Consider the following 15,715-nt stretch of genomic DNA (forward strand, 5'->3'; position numbering starts at 1 on the left):
AATGAGATTGTATTTGATGAACCGGGCCACCACATTCTTGGTAACAGAAGCAAATGAAGCTGCTTCTACCCACTTTGTGAAGTAGTCAATAGCGACCAGGATAAAGCGATGTCCGTTGGAGGCAGTAGGTTTGATTTCTCCAATCATATCAATACCCCACATTGCAAAAGGTCAAGGAGCCGTCAGGACGCTTAATGGAACTGGAGGTACATGTACTTTGTCAGCATATATCTGGCATTTGTGACAGGTTCGGGAGTGATGATGGCAGTCTGTTTCCATGGTAGACCAGTAATAACCCGCTCTAAGGATCTTTTTAGCCATTGTATGTCCACTGGAATGAGTACCGAAGGCACCATTGTGTATTTCTTCCATGATCTGTTCTGCTTCCTTCTTGTTTACACAGCGAAGTAAAGTCGAGTCATGGTTGCGTTTGTATAAGGTTCCATTGCTTAGAAAGAATTTGGCAGCAAATCTCCTTAGAAACTTTCTGTCGTTAATGGATGCCCCTTCAGGGTACTCCTGAGCTTCGAGATATCTTTTTACTTCATGGAACCATGGTTTTTCTTCTGTTCCCTCGGTATTGATCTCATTGCAATATGATGGTTCATCTTGCCTGTAAATGGTGATCATAGGAGCCTCGTTGTCCCACCTGACTTTGAACATAGATGACATGGTAGCTAAAGCATCAGCTAGTTGATTTTCCTCGCGTGGGATGTGTTCGAAAGTGATTTCTTTGAAGTAAGGAATCAAACTCAGCACATATTCTTTGTAAGGAATTAGATTCGGGTGCTTCGTGTCCCATTCCCCTTTGACTTGGTAGATTACCAAGGCCGAGTCTCCGTAGACTTCCAGGAATTTGATTCTTAGATCGATTGCAGCTTTAAGACCCAGAATACATGCTTCGTATTCGGCTATATTGTTAGTGCAATTGAAGCATAACCTGGCAGTGAATAGTGTATGACCTCCTGCGGGGGAAATGATCACAGCTCCGATGCCATTGCCAAGTGCATTAGAAGCTCCGTCAAAAACCATAGTCCACAGGGATCCTGGCTCGGGTCCTTCTTCTGGTCCTGGTTGTTTGTAGTCATTGACTAGCATAATGTCTTCGTCTGGGAAGTCAAAGTTCAATGCTTGATAATCATCCACTGCTTGATGAGCCAGATGATCAGCTACCACACTTCCTTTGATTGCTTTTTGTGAAGTGTATTGAATGTCATATTCTGTTAAGATCATTTGCCATCTTGCTATTCTTCCTGAGAGAGCAGGTTTTTCGAACACGTATTTGATGGGATCCGTCTTGGAGATTAGGAAAGTGGTGTGATTTAGCATGTACTGTCTTAGTCGGCGAGCCGCCCAAGCTAAGGCACAACAAGTTTTTTTCGAGTAGTGAGTATCTTGTTTCACAATCGGTAAACTTTTTGCTAAGATAGTAGATTGCGTGCTCCTTTCGGCCGGATTCGTCATGTTGTCCTAGTACACACCCCATTGAGTCTTCTAACACAGTTAGGTACATTATAAGAGGTCTGCCTTCCACAGGTGGCAACAAGATTGGAGGTTTTTGGAGATATTCTTTGATTTTGTCAAAGGCTAACTGGCATTTGTCATTCCACCTTTCCACTTGATCTTTCTTCAACAGTTTGAAGATCGGCACACAAGTAGTAGTCATGTGGGCAATAAATCGGGCGATGTAATTTAGACGTCCCAAGAATCCTCTGACTTGTTTCTCGGTACGAGGTATAGGCATTTCTTGAATGGCTTTAATCTTGGCGGGATCAACCTCAATACCTTTGCTGCTGACGATGAAACCTAAGAGTTTGCCGGATCTTACTCCAAAGGTACACTTATTTGGGTTCAGTCGCAACTTGTATTTCTTGAGTCTGTCAAACAACTTGTGTAAATGACCCAGATGTTCTTCCTCGGTGTTGGATTTTGCAATCATGTCATCGACATACACCTCTATTTCTTGATGAATCATATCATGAAATAGCGCTACCATTGCACGTTGATAGGTTGCTCCTGCGTTTTTCAGACCAAAGGGCATTACTTTGTAACAAAAGGTTCCCCAGGGTGTTGTGAAGGTTGTTTTTTCCATGTCTTCGGGTGCCATCTTGATTTGATTGTACCCTAAGAATCCGTCCATAAAGGAGAATACCTTGCATTGTGCGGTATTGTCAACCAGTACATCGATGTGTGGTAAAGGGAAATCATCTTTGGGGCTTGCCTGGTTCAGATCTCTGTAGTCCACGCACATTCTGACTTTCCCGTCTTTTTTAGGTACAGGCACGATTTAGCTATCCAAGGAGGATAACTTACAACTTTTAGGAATCCGGCATTGAACTGTTTTTCAACCTCGTCTTTGATCTTTTTTGACATATCAGGCCTACTCCTTCGTAGTTTCTGTTTGAGTGGAATGCTACCTTCTTTGATTGGCAGGCGATGAACTACAATGTCCGTGTCAAGGCCTGGCATATCTTCATAGGACCAGGAATATCTCGACGTAGTCTCGCAGCATTTGAATCAGTCTTTGCTTGATGTTGTGTTCTAAATCAGCCCCTATTTTGACTTCTTTCTTTTCTTCGTTGCTGCCCAAGTTGATGACCTCAATTGGCTCCTCGTGAGGCTGTATGGCCTTGTCTTCTTGTTCTAGCAGCCTTGCAATTTCTCTTGGCACTTCACAATCTTCCTCACTTTCGTCCTCAGTTTGGTAGATCGGACTTTCAAAGTCATGACGGGCAATAGCAGAATCGTTGTTGACTGGATCCAGAGTGTATGTGAATCTGCATGTTAGTTATGTGAGTGTGTGTGAAGAAAAAACATAGCTATTTGAAAGCGAAGAAAGAAAGAAAAAGGATCACAAAATTTTAAATATGCAAGCGTCCCATGATTTTATTGAATGCACATGATCATGATATGATAAGCCCTTATAGAAGGGCCAGTGTGCTTTGGGCAAGGCACACGACTTTCAGGCTCATGGTTCGATTGTTCAGGAACCATTTTTATCTTTGCACAATATACACAAAGAAAACAGGAAATGGCATTTACTCCTGGTCAAAGGAGATCACATCCTCAGCTTTCCAGTTGTTCAATCCACTGTTGTGAGCAGGGAGTATCCAGCTGTTCCAGTTGCAGTTGTCTTCTTCATCTTCCACAGCATTGATTTCATTAGTGGGAAAATGAACCGGTGATCCTTCGGGATAAGTGATATACTCTGCTGGATACGAGAGCCCAGGCTGAGATATCTCTGTTGGCTGAGCAAGGTGCTCGATAAGGCCGTCCCATGCAGTCGGGATGATGTTTTGAATAGAGAATTGTGCATCCTGATGAGGAGTGTATGCTGACAGAAAGCAACCCTCGTTATTTGGTATTTCCCTGGCTTCTTCAAAAGTGAAATTGTCATCGTAATGTTCATCCCATCCAGTTGGGACAATGTCCTTCATAGCAATTTGTGAGTTCGGAGGAGCGGAATATTTCACCCTATAGTCATATTTGCCGCTGGGTTCTCCTAGCGTGTCCCATATTCCCATGGAAATGGGTGGAATCTCATCTGGATATGGCTGAATGATATGGTTCAAGAACACTCCTTCATCTTCAATAGCGTTTACTTCTTGGCTGACGAAGTGTGACATTAATCCTCCAGAACGAGGACCTTGATCATTCTTTTGATCTTCACAATCATAGCCCAGGCCTAGCTTGTCAGACTTGTAAGGTATATCGGGAAGCTGTCCCCATACTGTGCAATCACCCTGTTCAATCATGGCTTTGTCATCTTTGAGAGAAGCCATAGTTGTAGTTGGAGTAGCAGGAATATGCTTGGTGGTAGAGACATCTGGGGAGACCACCTCAAATGATTGGCATGGAGTTTCGATGAATTCGTCCTCCAACTCAACATATTTGGAATTGCTTAGGTGACTAACCACATATTCCTCTTCGCCATAGACTGTGACAATCTTTCCTTTTACTGGATATTTTAACTTCTGATGCAGGGTAGAAGTTACAGCGTTTGCCCCATGTATCCAAGGGCGTCCAAGTAAACAGGAGTAGGCTGGGTGAATTTCCATTACGTAAAAGATAGAATCGAAGATTTGAGAACCCACTCTGATTGGGAGATTCACTTTTCCGTATACCGTTCTTGTTGACCCGTCAAAGGCTCTTACCAGAACATCACTTGGTTGTAACACAATTCCTTCGAAGTCAAGCTTTTCTAGTACTGTTTTCGGTAACACGTTCAAAGAAGAACCGTTATCTACTAGCACATGAGATAAAGTGGTGCCATTACATTCAATGGAGATATGTAGGGCTTTGTTGTGATTTTTTCCAGCAGGGGTTAGATCCACATCAGAGAAACCGAGACCATTGTTCACGGTTAGATTGGCAACACAATTCTCAAATTGGTCGACTGAGATCTCTTGAGGCACATGCGCAGCTTTAAGGAACTTCATCAGAGCTTTGGCATGAGCTTCTGAATATTTTAGTAGAGATAGCATTGAGATTTTTGAAGCGGTGTGCCCTAGTTGCTCAACAATATTGTAATCACTCTTGCAGATGATTTTCAATATTTCCTCCATTTCTTGCTTTGATGGATCCTCAGCAGTGATCTCCACCGGGGTTTGAACTTGTTCAACTTGTGGCTCTTTGCCTCGAGCGTTGTTATCTTGATTAGGAACTGGGACTCAGACTGGACCAGCAGCAACATTTGGAGAAATTTCTGGTGAAAAGATTCTTCCACTTCTCGTGATCTTGCTGGTACCCACAATATTACCCACAGTTGGAGTAGTTAACTTTGCGGCCTCTTCAGTCGAGGTACCCTGCTTAACTCCATGGACATAAACATTAGTGTCGTATCCCCATGGGGCAGCTTTGTCTGAGGACTATGGAAATGGAGTTGGACTAGCAATGACTACTGATGCTACTTTGAGTGTAGCAGAAATTTTGAATGGAGCCTTGGCAGAGATTTTGAATGGTAAGCTGGAGATCACTGAGGCATCCTCTATTCTCATTCCGTTTGCAAAGACTCCGCACAGTACGTCCATAGAAGGGAGCCTCTCAAACATAATGATACGACGATCCATCCACTTTTGAATTCCCATTCTTAGATTTTCACAACCATTGGGCAGGTATGAGCAATAAAAGCAGTCGGGGTCACACCCTGGAAAATAACCAGCTTGGATTAGCTTTCCTTTGACTTCGCAGAGTGGAGTTGATAATTCGTTCACATCATAGATGTAAACAGTGTCCAGGATAGCGTTAACAGTTTTGTCATGCTTTGGCATAGGTGCAGTGATGACATTTGGAGTTTTTGGAGGATCGAACTCAATTTCCCCAGCATCTATCATATCTTGTATTTTATTTTTCAAGGCCCAGCAGTGATCTGCGTCATGTCCTGGACAGTTTGAGTGATAGGCACATGTCGCATCAGGGCGATAATTCGGAGAGGAAGTGTTGACATTCTTTGGAGGACCTTTTAATGTGATCAGATCTGCTTTTAGCAAGTGCTGCAATGCCTGAGAGATTGGCATGTTGATTCTGGTGAAATTTCTTCTTGGTGCATTTGGTCAATGCGTATATTTTGGCTATTGATCTTTTTGAGGTGTAGATGCGGAGATCAGAACTGCCCCTACAGATTGATGCTGCTCACTTTTGCGACTTTTCTGAATTTGTGTTGCATTGACCTCATTTCTCCCGCTAATGGGCCTTTTTGTAGTACCAGAGGAGGAACCTATTTGAATTTTTCCATTTTGAATGCCACTTTCGACACGTTCTCCGGTCAGTATCAGGTCAGTGAAACCTGATGATGAGCTTCCCAGCAAATGGCTATAGAAAGGGCCAGTTAAAGTGCCCATGAACATGTCGACTAGTTCGCAATCAGATAAGGGTGGTTGAACCCTTCCAGCCATATCTCTCCACTTTTGTGCATATCCTTTGAAACTTTCTTTTGGTCCCATAGACATGCCCCTTAGTTGAGTACGGGTTGGCGCAAGATCAGCATTGTATTGGTACTGTTTGTAAAAAGCAGCAGCTAATTCTTCCCAAGTATGAACCTTGGTATTTTCCAGCTGGTAGTACCACTCGAGTTGTGTACCCGACAGACTTTCTTGGAAGAAGTGAATCCACAATTTGTTATCTGTTGTATGAGGTTGTATCTTCCTCACATAGGATCTCAGATGTAGTTTCGGGCAAGAAACTCCATCATATTTTGCAAAGACAGGAACTTTGAATTTTGGAGGGATAACAACATCCGAGATGAGCCCCAGATCATTGAAATCTAAACCCGGTACCTTTTGTATCTCCATAGCTTTCATACGGTCTTCCAGCTGTTGGTATTTGTCATTATTCGGTTCGTCCCCAGAATGATCATCTTCTTCATTTGAAGAGAGAGAGGGTTTAGCAGAACCCTGGTTGCTTTGATTGTCTTCTTGTTCACCATCACCGACTGTTTCAGGGATCGGTGGCTTTTTGAACTTTTTGACTGGGATTTTGATCTTCCTTTTCAGGTGACTCACGCCTACAGATCCTTTGGGCTTCTTTTTCTTCTTGATTATCAGGGCTTTCAGTTCTTGTTGCCCCTTTGCCAGTTCCAGAATTGCCACTTGAACTTGGGCATTCTGTTCTTCGAGGTTCTTAATGCTTGTCTCAGATTCCATCTCTTCTGACTGAAATAAACAGCGAGGAGATGAGAAATCCGTCATGAGAACCTGTTACGCAATGTGTATGACTGGATGCAATGTATATGCAAATGTATGAAATGTATATGCAATGTATATGAATGCAATGTATGTGAATGCAGTGTATATGAATGAAATGTGTGTGCAATGTTTTCAAGGATCTTAGAGTTTAGATTTGTTAAAGAAGAAACAAACATTAGTTAATCAATTTATTCTCTTTTTTTCTTTGCCTCATTTGGGCTTACAAGACAGAAATAAAATAAATGATCCTTCAGGTTTCCCATGGACGCTTTCTCTTTGCCCCCAGGAAGGTGTTGATCTGCTGTTCTTCTTGAAGCTGTCCGGTGAGCTCCAATATCCTTCTCTCATAGTCCTGACAGTGTGCTTTGAAGGTGTCTCTTTCCTCTTTTAGTTGAACCCAAGATTTTTGCAACTCTTCTAGGTCAGTTGGCATATCCGGGTGTAGAATAACTTGGGGTTCGTCTCCTTCGACCTTTGGCTCAATAGTCACAGGTAGAATAGCGGGATATGGCATAATGAGTTTCTGAGCATGAGTGCGGACCCATCTGAGGTAAGGTTCCATAGGGATAGAATTCCATTGCCCCAAAGTTTTGCTTTCTATTCTATAGACACTGTCCCATGCATGTATGAAACTTCGTCGGTGTCTATGAGAATCATTCTCGTAATCAAACACAATGCCACGGATAATCATGTCATGAGGACCGTTGCTCCTTGCATATCCGAATTGGCGTAGAGCTAAAGAGGGATTGTAAGTGATGCCTCCTTTGATGCCAAGGAGTGGCACATTAGGGTACTCTCCACAATGATCAATGATAGTAATGTCTCTTTGAAAGAAGTTGTTCCACCGGATATCTGAATGAGACAAAGACATAATCCTGCGAGACCATTGCATTCTTTGTTCATTTCTCAACACTGATCGGGGAAGATGAAATGTAAACCACCTAGCCAGTAGTGGTATACAGCACATGAGAGTTCCTCGTTTCTTCATGGTACGAGTGTGTAGAGAATGTAGAATGTCTCCCAGCAATGTTGGTACCGGGTTACGGATTAGGAAAAGGTTGATGATGTGTACACTTATGAACTGGTCGGGATTTGGGAATAAAACCAAACCATAGATCAAAAGGGCCATAACCTCCTCAAAAGCTGGATAACTTTTGTTTTCTAGCAGTAGTCGAGCCTTTTCCAATAAGAATTTAGCAAGCAAACCCTTAACTCCACTCTTTGTTTCCCAATTGGACTCGATTTCTGATTTTCGCAAATGTAAAGCAGCAGCAATGACTTCAGGTTTTGGAATCCTTTCTAAACCAGTGAAAGGTAATTGATCTCGAATAGGTAATCCAATTAGCTCAGAGAACTCTTCCAAAGTGGGTACCAACTGGTAATCAGGAAAGGTAAAGCAATGATGTTCAGGGTCAAAGAACTGGAACAGGACCCGTATCATGTCTTCTTCAAATTTTGAGGTAACCAAATGGAGTAGGTGACCATGCCTTTCGGTGAATTGAACATTCCTGGGGAATTCTGACACTAAGTCTTTTAGTTCAGATGGTACCGTTGAGATGTTGATTCGGATGTAATCTCGGGTGGCGGGAGCCATTACCTGCAAAAACAAAGGTAAACTCTTTGATCCTTGAAGTGTTTTGTGAGAAAATGATATGCTTATGATGCAAACATGTGGCACACAAAAACAAATCAAACAATAGCCTTAGGTTTAAAGGCTTGCATGGAGCTGATAGGTGATACCCTCCCCACTGAAGTTGAGTTGGTTAAAACCTGTCCTAGAATAGTATTCGGGTTCTATGATCCTTGGAAGTAACATCTCAATACGGCGCTCGAGCGGCCGATCAAAATATTCCTCGAGGATAACTAACTTCGATCAATTTCAAAGCTAGCCACTTAATAGGCCATAAGTCAAGTTCAACTAAAAAGGTTCTAAGACAAATTAGTGTTTAATGACATTTCGGAAGCCTAATATACTCCTTGATCGTTTTCAAGGGACATCAGTATAAACCAAAGTATCGCACTAACGATGACTACCAGATCAACCGTATCGGTACATGCCGTACAGTTTCCTTGGTCTATTGTCATATACTTAAGGTATCTCGAGATTCGGGTTAGAATCTTTCACACAAGCAAAATACCCAAACAAACTTTTGAAAAATAGAGCAATCAAGTCAAACAATTGAAAACATCGAAGTAATCTATTCTCTTAAGGTAACCCCTTTTGAAAACATTTTGTTTTTTGAAAGTGACTCCCCAGCAGAGTCGCCAGTTCTGTGGACCTCCGTTTTTTTCGGGACATACCTCTGAGCGGGAGAGATACGTGAACTGACTCTTTTTTATCGCTTAATGCTTTCGCATTTTTGAAAAATTCACAGAGTCGCCACCGACCTTTTATTTTATCCAATTAAGGAAAGGTTTATAAAAGAAACAGAAAAAAGACCTTTAAGAAATTCTGGGTAAGGGGGTAGGTTATACAAAGGGAAGGTGTTAGCACCCTTTGTATCCATGGTTATCCATGGGCTCTTAAGTTTGCTTAGCTCACTTGTTTTTCGATCACTTTTCAATTGCTTTAGAATGCTCATATGTGGTTTCAAATACCTTTGTAAATTGAATTTGTAATGATCCTTGTGCGGATGTATACAAAATGTTTGTTTATCTTTCGAAAGATGTTTTGAAAAGAACGTTAACTTTGTAATGATCCGTGTTTGGATGTATACAAAATATTGTTTTTTTGGAAAGTTTTGTTTTGAAAAACAACAGTGTATGAGAATTTTGTTTGTTTTGATTTGAGCAAGCAAACTAGGAGGTCTACCCTGAGTTGTAAGGTCTTTATCCTATTTCCTTTAAAAATCTATCCTTTCACCGGATACAAACAAAAGGTTCGATTTTGTACTCGAAACAGTAGAATTTTGACTTTGATTTTGAAAAGAATGAGAAGGGATTACCTTAAAAGGTGCAAGTGTGATTGTGATTGGATTCAGAAATTTTATCTTTGAAGTTAGTGATCTAACGGTTCAATTTTATCTTTGACATACACGCAGTTTATATTTGCTGGAAATTAAAATGCGGAAATGTAAAATGCGGAAAGTAAATCTACGCTATTACATCGATTGTGCAGGAAATGTAAACTAAGCCTATTTACATGAATTTAACAACCTATACATTTATCTAGGAATTTTAAATAGCAAGAAAATAAATAGGCATGTTTTTGATTTTTTTTATGATTGATTTTAATTATAATTAATGCATGATTAATTAAATTAAAATGAAGAAAAAAGATGAAAATAGATTTAAACCTAGAAATTATGTTTAAAATATGTACAAAATATTTGTCAATTAATTTTAAAACAAAACTAATTTTTTTGGAACTTTTGAAATTGATTTGGGATTTATTAAGCTAATTAAAACATAATTATGCAAATAATTATACAAATAATTAAAACTTAAAGAGAAAATTATTCAAAATATGTACAAAAAAGTTTATAGTATATAAACAATATTTAATATAAAGAACAATTTTTTTAATGATTTTTTGATTGGTTAAGATAATTAAAAAGCAAATATATAAACATATACTAATTAATTATGCAAAATATTGAAATTATAAAGAAAAATAAAATATTTTTATATCAGAAAATAAAACATTATTTTAGAAGTCTAAAAATATTTTTTGTGTATTTTTTGGATTTTTAAAACTATTTTTAATTAATTTTGCAAAGAAATTAAAATAAAATAGAAAATAAAAGGATACTGATCAGATGTGGAAATTCCATAGAGTCCATGGTATGGGGATTCATTCTGATGCGTTGGATGAGTCATTAAATGGGATCTGATGGCTCAGATGGTGAGGGACCACCACTTATGACGCGCCTGCAAACACTGAAACCAAGGGTTATATTTAAAAAAACGCGCGCGTCTGGTCCAATGGGGGGAAGACACGTCTTCGTCTTCAACCTCCAGACACCTCTTTTAACAGTGCTTTTATGAGAGAAGCGCTGTAATTGATGAGCTTCAAACCTGCAAAATAGCGAATAGGGGTAAACCTGAAAAGAAATTTGGCGCGACATGTTCATTCAACTGGGTTTGGCTCACTGAGTTTGAATATGCCATCAATTTCACCTAATTTTGCTTCTAATGGAAAGCCCTAAAATTCAGTTTATGAACCCTAGAAGGGTATCTTCCTATATAAGCAACCACACCTTAATTAAGTGTCCAGAAATGATCAGGACATCAAACTAAGCTCAAATATATGTCTACATCTTGTTAAATATGCATGTATTATGAGATACGAATTGGTTTTTGTTTGAACAAATCGTGACCTGTAGTGCTTGATTCAGTGAGTTTCAAAGCTTGCAGATGATCTGGATAGGTTGAGTGAAGTTCAAGGAACGTGTTTGAGTGTTTACTTTGTATTAAAACTAGCTTAAACTTAGAATTCGAATTTCAAAATTCTTTGAATATTTTAAGATGTTACAAGTGTGTTACAAGCAAGATTTTTTCTCTCAATTCGTTCTCTTTTCATTACTGAAGCATGCTAGCTCTTTTATAAGCATTGAAGTGCTTAGAAGATAAGCTAAGAAGCATTTATGCCTTTGTTGGAATCTTGACTTTTTCCACATGTGTAGCTTGGCATTTAAGCCACTATGGCTTGATTTTCTTCTCTCCCTCTGCTGTACTTTGGCTTGGGACAGAGTTGAATGATTCTCTTGATGAGTCATGCTTGGAATTCAAGCTATCCATTATCCTTCCATTTTTCTTTTTTTATTTAATCTTAAAATAAGATAAAATTAAGCCAAAAATGGATAAAAATGGTGTGGGCTTTGTCTTGGTCGTGGGAGGCCCATAATAACATGGCAAACATGTTTGAACCATGAAAACTTGGCCCCATTTGGAAAAAATACATTTTTGAGCAATGTTGGTTTCATGCATTTTCCCAAAATTTAGCCAACTTAAACAAGGTGTAAATCCCTCAATTTTTGTCATATGAAGGAGTTCTTGCACTTTTTGGAAACCTCAAAGAGTCCTCTAACCAATGTCTTCAGTCTCATGTCAAAATGATTTTTGATGCTCCTTGGGTGTCCTTTTGAAAAAAGTGTCTTTTTGTTGACTTTGAAAATGACCTGTAATGTCTTTGGTCATATTTTTCAAATGGTGAATGCAATGACCATGGGATCAATTGCATTTGAAAGATAATTGAATTTCCTTAAAAATGAGCTTTGGTTTGAATTTTTTGGATGAAGGATGAGAGAGTTATGACCAGTCAAAGTTGAGTTGACTTTTCAGGCAAAAACCCTAATTTTGAATCTTAGGGTTTTGTTGATTTTTGATCTTTCCTTGATGAATTATGATCATCCAATGATCAAATGATGAATCCTTTGACAAAATATGGACTTTGACAAAAAATTTCATTTTTGACTGTCTGTTGACTTTTTGGTCAAACGGGTCGTCTGTTGACTGTTTGAGTTGCTGACGGTGCGTCTGAGTGAATTGAAGTTTGAAAATTTGTATGATGGTACTTTGAGATATATGGATGTGCATGAAATCCATTTGAGGTCTCAAAAACTTGTTTCTCCTGTAAAAACAAGAAAACCCTAGTCAGGGACTGTTTGTGTAGGAGATAGTTAAGCGTACCTGATTTTTGTGCAGTGTTGAGTCTCTGCTAATAGCGTGATATTCAGAAGACTTCTAGAACAAAAATCTTGGAATTTTGAATTGTAAAAGATTGATTTGATTGATGGTACAAAACACTGAGAATTGTACTGCCAGCAGTTTGGCTGTCAACTGACTGTTCAGGTATTGACGTAGCAGTTAGAGTGAAAAATCAACAGTCAAAGTTAATTTTCTTTTTTTGTTGTTTTTGTTTTATGTGAAAAATGAAAGTTTGTTTACATGACTTGTTAAAAAAAAACACAGACATAATAAATAACTAATATTTACTGTATGCGGGCAAAATTACCGATAATAACCCTGAAAATCATTTAATGCACAGAAAAATGAATATTTGACTGGCAGAAAACACACAAAATATTATCTGAGTAATTAAGCAATATTATGACAAATAGTACAACATTTAATACTGACAGTACAAATATTACATACTATATTGAACAGTACGACGAATAAACGGTACATTTAAGAAATAAGAAATACGGCAAATTTTAAGAATGACGATTGATAACCCATGCTACAAAAAGTAACATGTAGATGAATGGGAGCATAAGCATCCCAAGTCCACAGTGTTCCGGGCTATGTAGACAGAAGAAAGACATGATCACCGTAGCAATGGTGATGACCATAAGAAAACACGTTTCCCACCGCTTCGCCATTTTGTCGGGGAAGAAGAAAGGATGGATTATGAAGTAGCAATTTGAGAGATGAATTAGAATTTAATGTGAGATTTTTATGAAAAAATGAGAGGTATTTATAGAGTGGAAAGAAGGATAGAGACGTTGGGGAATGATGTGATTTCGTACAAAAGGAGAATTTGAGTGGAAGTAAGATTTGAAAGAAAGTGTATGATAGTGTTGGGAAAAAGAGAGATGTAGAGAATAAAGTTAGGATTTGATTTTTGAAAAAGAGATTTGAAAAGATTTTTGAAAATAATGGAATATAGTACAAAAATTAGTGGGAAACAAAAGATAATAATAATCTACTTGTTACCAGTACAGTCTGAGTTTCCTGATTCTGCGCCTGCAAAAAGATTTAACTCTGTACCAATTGTGTTAGTACTATTTATCTGTAAATAAATAAATAGCATGTGTGAAGTAATAAACAGTATTTGGCGTTTGCGTAAGAATAAATTCAACTGCAAGCCAAATTACTGTATAAGAAAAATTCTAAAAACTAAGTATTTCATATGTCAGGATATTTGTTGAAATAAAAATCCATGATTATATGAGACTCTTAATTTTCAGATTGGAGTTTTCTTGAAAAAAGATGCGGGCAAATTTTGGGGTATAACACTAACGATCAACATTCAAAATCTAAAGCGGAAACTTTGGACAGTTCCGTAACGATCAACCTCCAAGATTTAAAGCGGTAACCTCGGACGGATCCGTAACGGTCAACACAGAGATTTAAATCCTTCATCAAGATATAATCAATGGATTCATTCTGATAAACAAACCATCAACACATTCACTAGATGGAATCTGAAAGCCCATCTCAGGTAATGTTTTGATCCGCCAACAATATTTATCAAGCCACATTCAATGCAATTTCCAACATCACTTCCGGTGAAGGTAAGTGCAAATTTCAGGGCATCTAAATATTCAATCATCTTCTACCTTAAGATTCCAATCGGTCTCTTCAGGTTTAAGAAGATTGAATATGGGCAACTGTTATACCCCAAAATTTGCCCGCATCTTTTTTTCAGAGAGAAGGCAATAGACCTCTGTCTAAAAATTGGGAGTTTCATATAATCTTGGATTTTATTTCATAAATATCCTGATTTTATGAATACTCAGTTTTTAGAATGTTTTTATACGGTATTTTGGTTCGCTGTTGAATTTATTCTTACACAAACGCCAAATATTGTTTATCACTTCACACGCTGTTTATTTGAGATTTATTTTTCAGATAAATAATACTGACGCAATTGGTACAGAATTAAATTTTACAGGCGCAGAGTCCAGGGATTCAGACTGTACTGGTAACAATTAAATTATTATTGGTTGTTTCCCACTAATTTTTGTACTATATTATTGTTTTCAAATCTCTTTCTTTATTTTCAAATCTTTTTCTTTCAAATCAAACCCTAACTTTATTCTATACATCTTTCTTTTCAAACCCTACCATACACTTTCTTTCAAATCCTACTACCACTCAAACTTTCCTTTTTTGTACGGTACCACTTCATTCCCCAACGTCTCCATCCTTCTTTTCACTCTATATATATATATACCCCTCATTTTTTCCATAAATTCTCACATCAAATTTCACTCATCTCCCAAATTTCTATCATACTATCTCATAATTATTTTCTCTTCTTCCCCGGAAAAAATGGCAAAGTGGGTGGATACGTTTTTTCTTGCTATCATCACTATTTTTGTGATGATCATGTCCTTTTTCTGTCTACATAGTCCTGAAAAATGCGGACCTGGGATGCTTGCACTCCCGTACATCTATATATTGTTGTTTATAGCATGGGTTTTTAATCGTCATACTTAAAGTTTGTCGTATCTTTCGCTTTCAAATAACGTACCGTTCATTGTATTTGTCGTACTGTTCACTATATTTTTATGTAATATTTGTACTGTCAGCATTAAATATTGTACTATCTGTTGTACCGTCGTTTAATTATCGAGATAATATTATGTGTGTTTATAAATATTTATTTCTGTGCATTAAATCCTTTTCAATTTTATTATCGGTAATTTCGATCGCGTACAGTATATTTTATTTATTTATTATGTTTTTGTTTTTCTAACAAATCATGTAAATAATTTTTCACCATTAACACAACAAAAAAAAAGAAAAAAATTAACTTTAACTGTTAAGTTTTCACTTTAAATGTTACGTTAATGCCTGAACAGCCAATTAACAATCAAACTCGCTGACAGCACGATTCTCCGTGTTTGTACCATCAGTCAAGTCAATCTTTCGCATTTCAAATTTCCAAGATTTTTGTTCTAGAAGTCTTCTGATAATCACAAGATCAGCAGAGACTCAACACTGCACAAAAATCAGGTACGCTTAACTGTCTCCTACACAAACAGTCCCTAACTAGGGTTTTTGTTTTTTTCAGGAGAACAAGTTTTTTGAGACCTCAAATGGATTTCATGGATCTCCATATGTCTCAAAGTACCACCAGACAAATTTTCGAACTTCGACTCGCTCGGACGCACAGTCAACAGCTCAAACAGTCAACAGACGACCAGTTTGAACGAAAAGTCAACATACAATCAAAAAATGAATTTTTTTGTCAACATCCATATTTTGTCAAAATATTCATCATTTGATCAATGGTTGATCATAATTCATCAAGAAAAGTTCAGAAATCGACAAAACTCTAAGTTTCAAAATTAGGGTTT

The sequence above is a fragment of the Vicia villosa genome, unplaced genomic scaffold (genome assembly GCF_029867415.1).
Source record: "Vicia villosa cultivar HV-30 ecotype Madison, WI unplaced genomic scaffold, Vvil1.0 ctg.001911F_1_1, whole genome shotgun sequence".
NCBI lineage: Eukaryota > Viridiplantae > Streptophyta > Magnoliopsida > Fabales > Fabaceae > Vicia > Vicia villosa.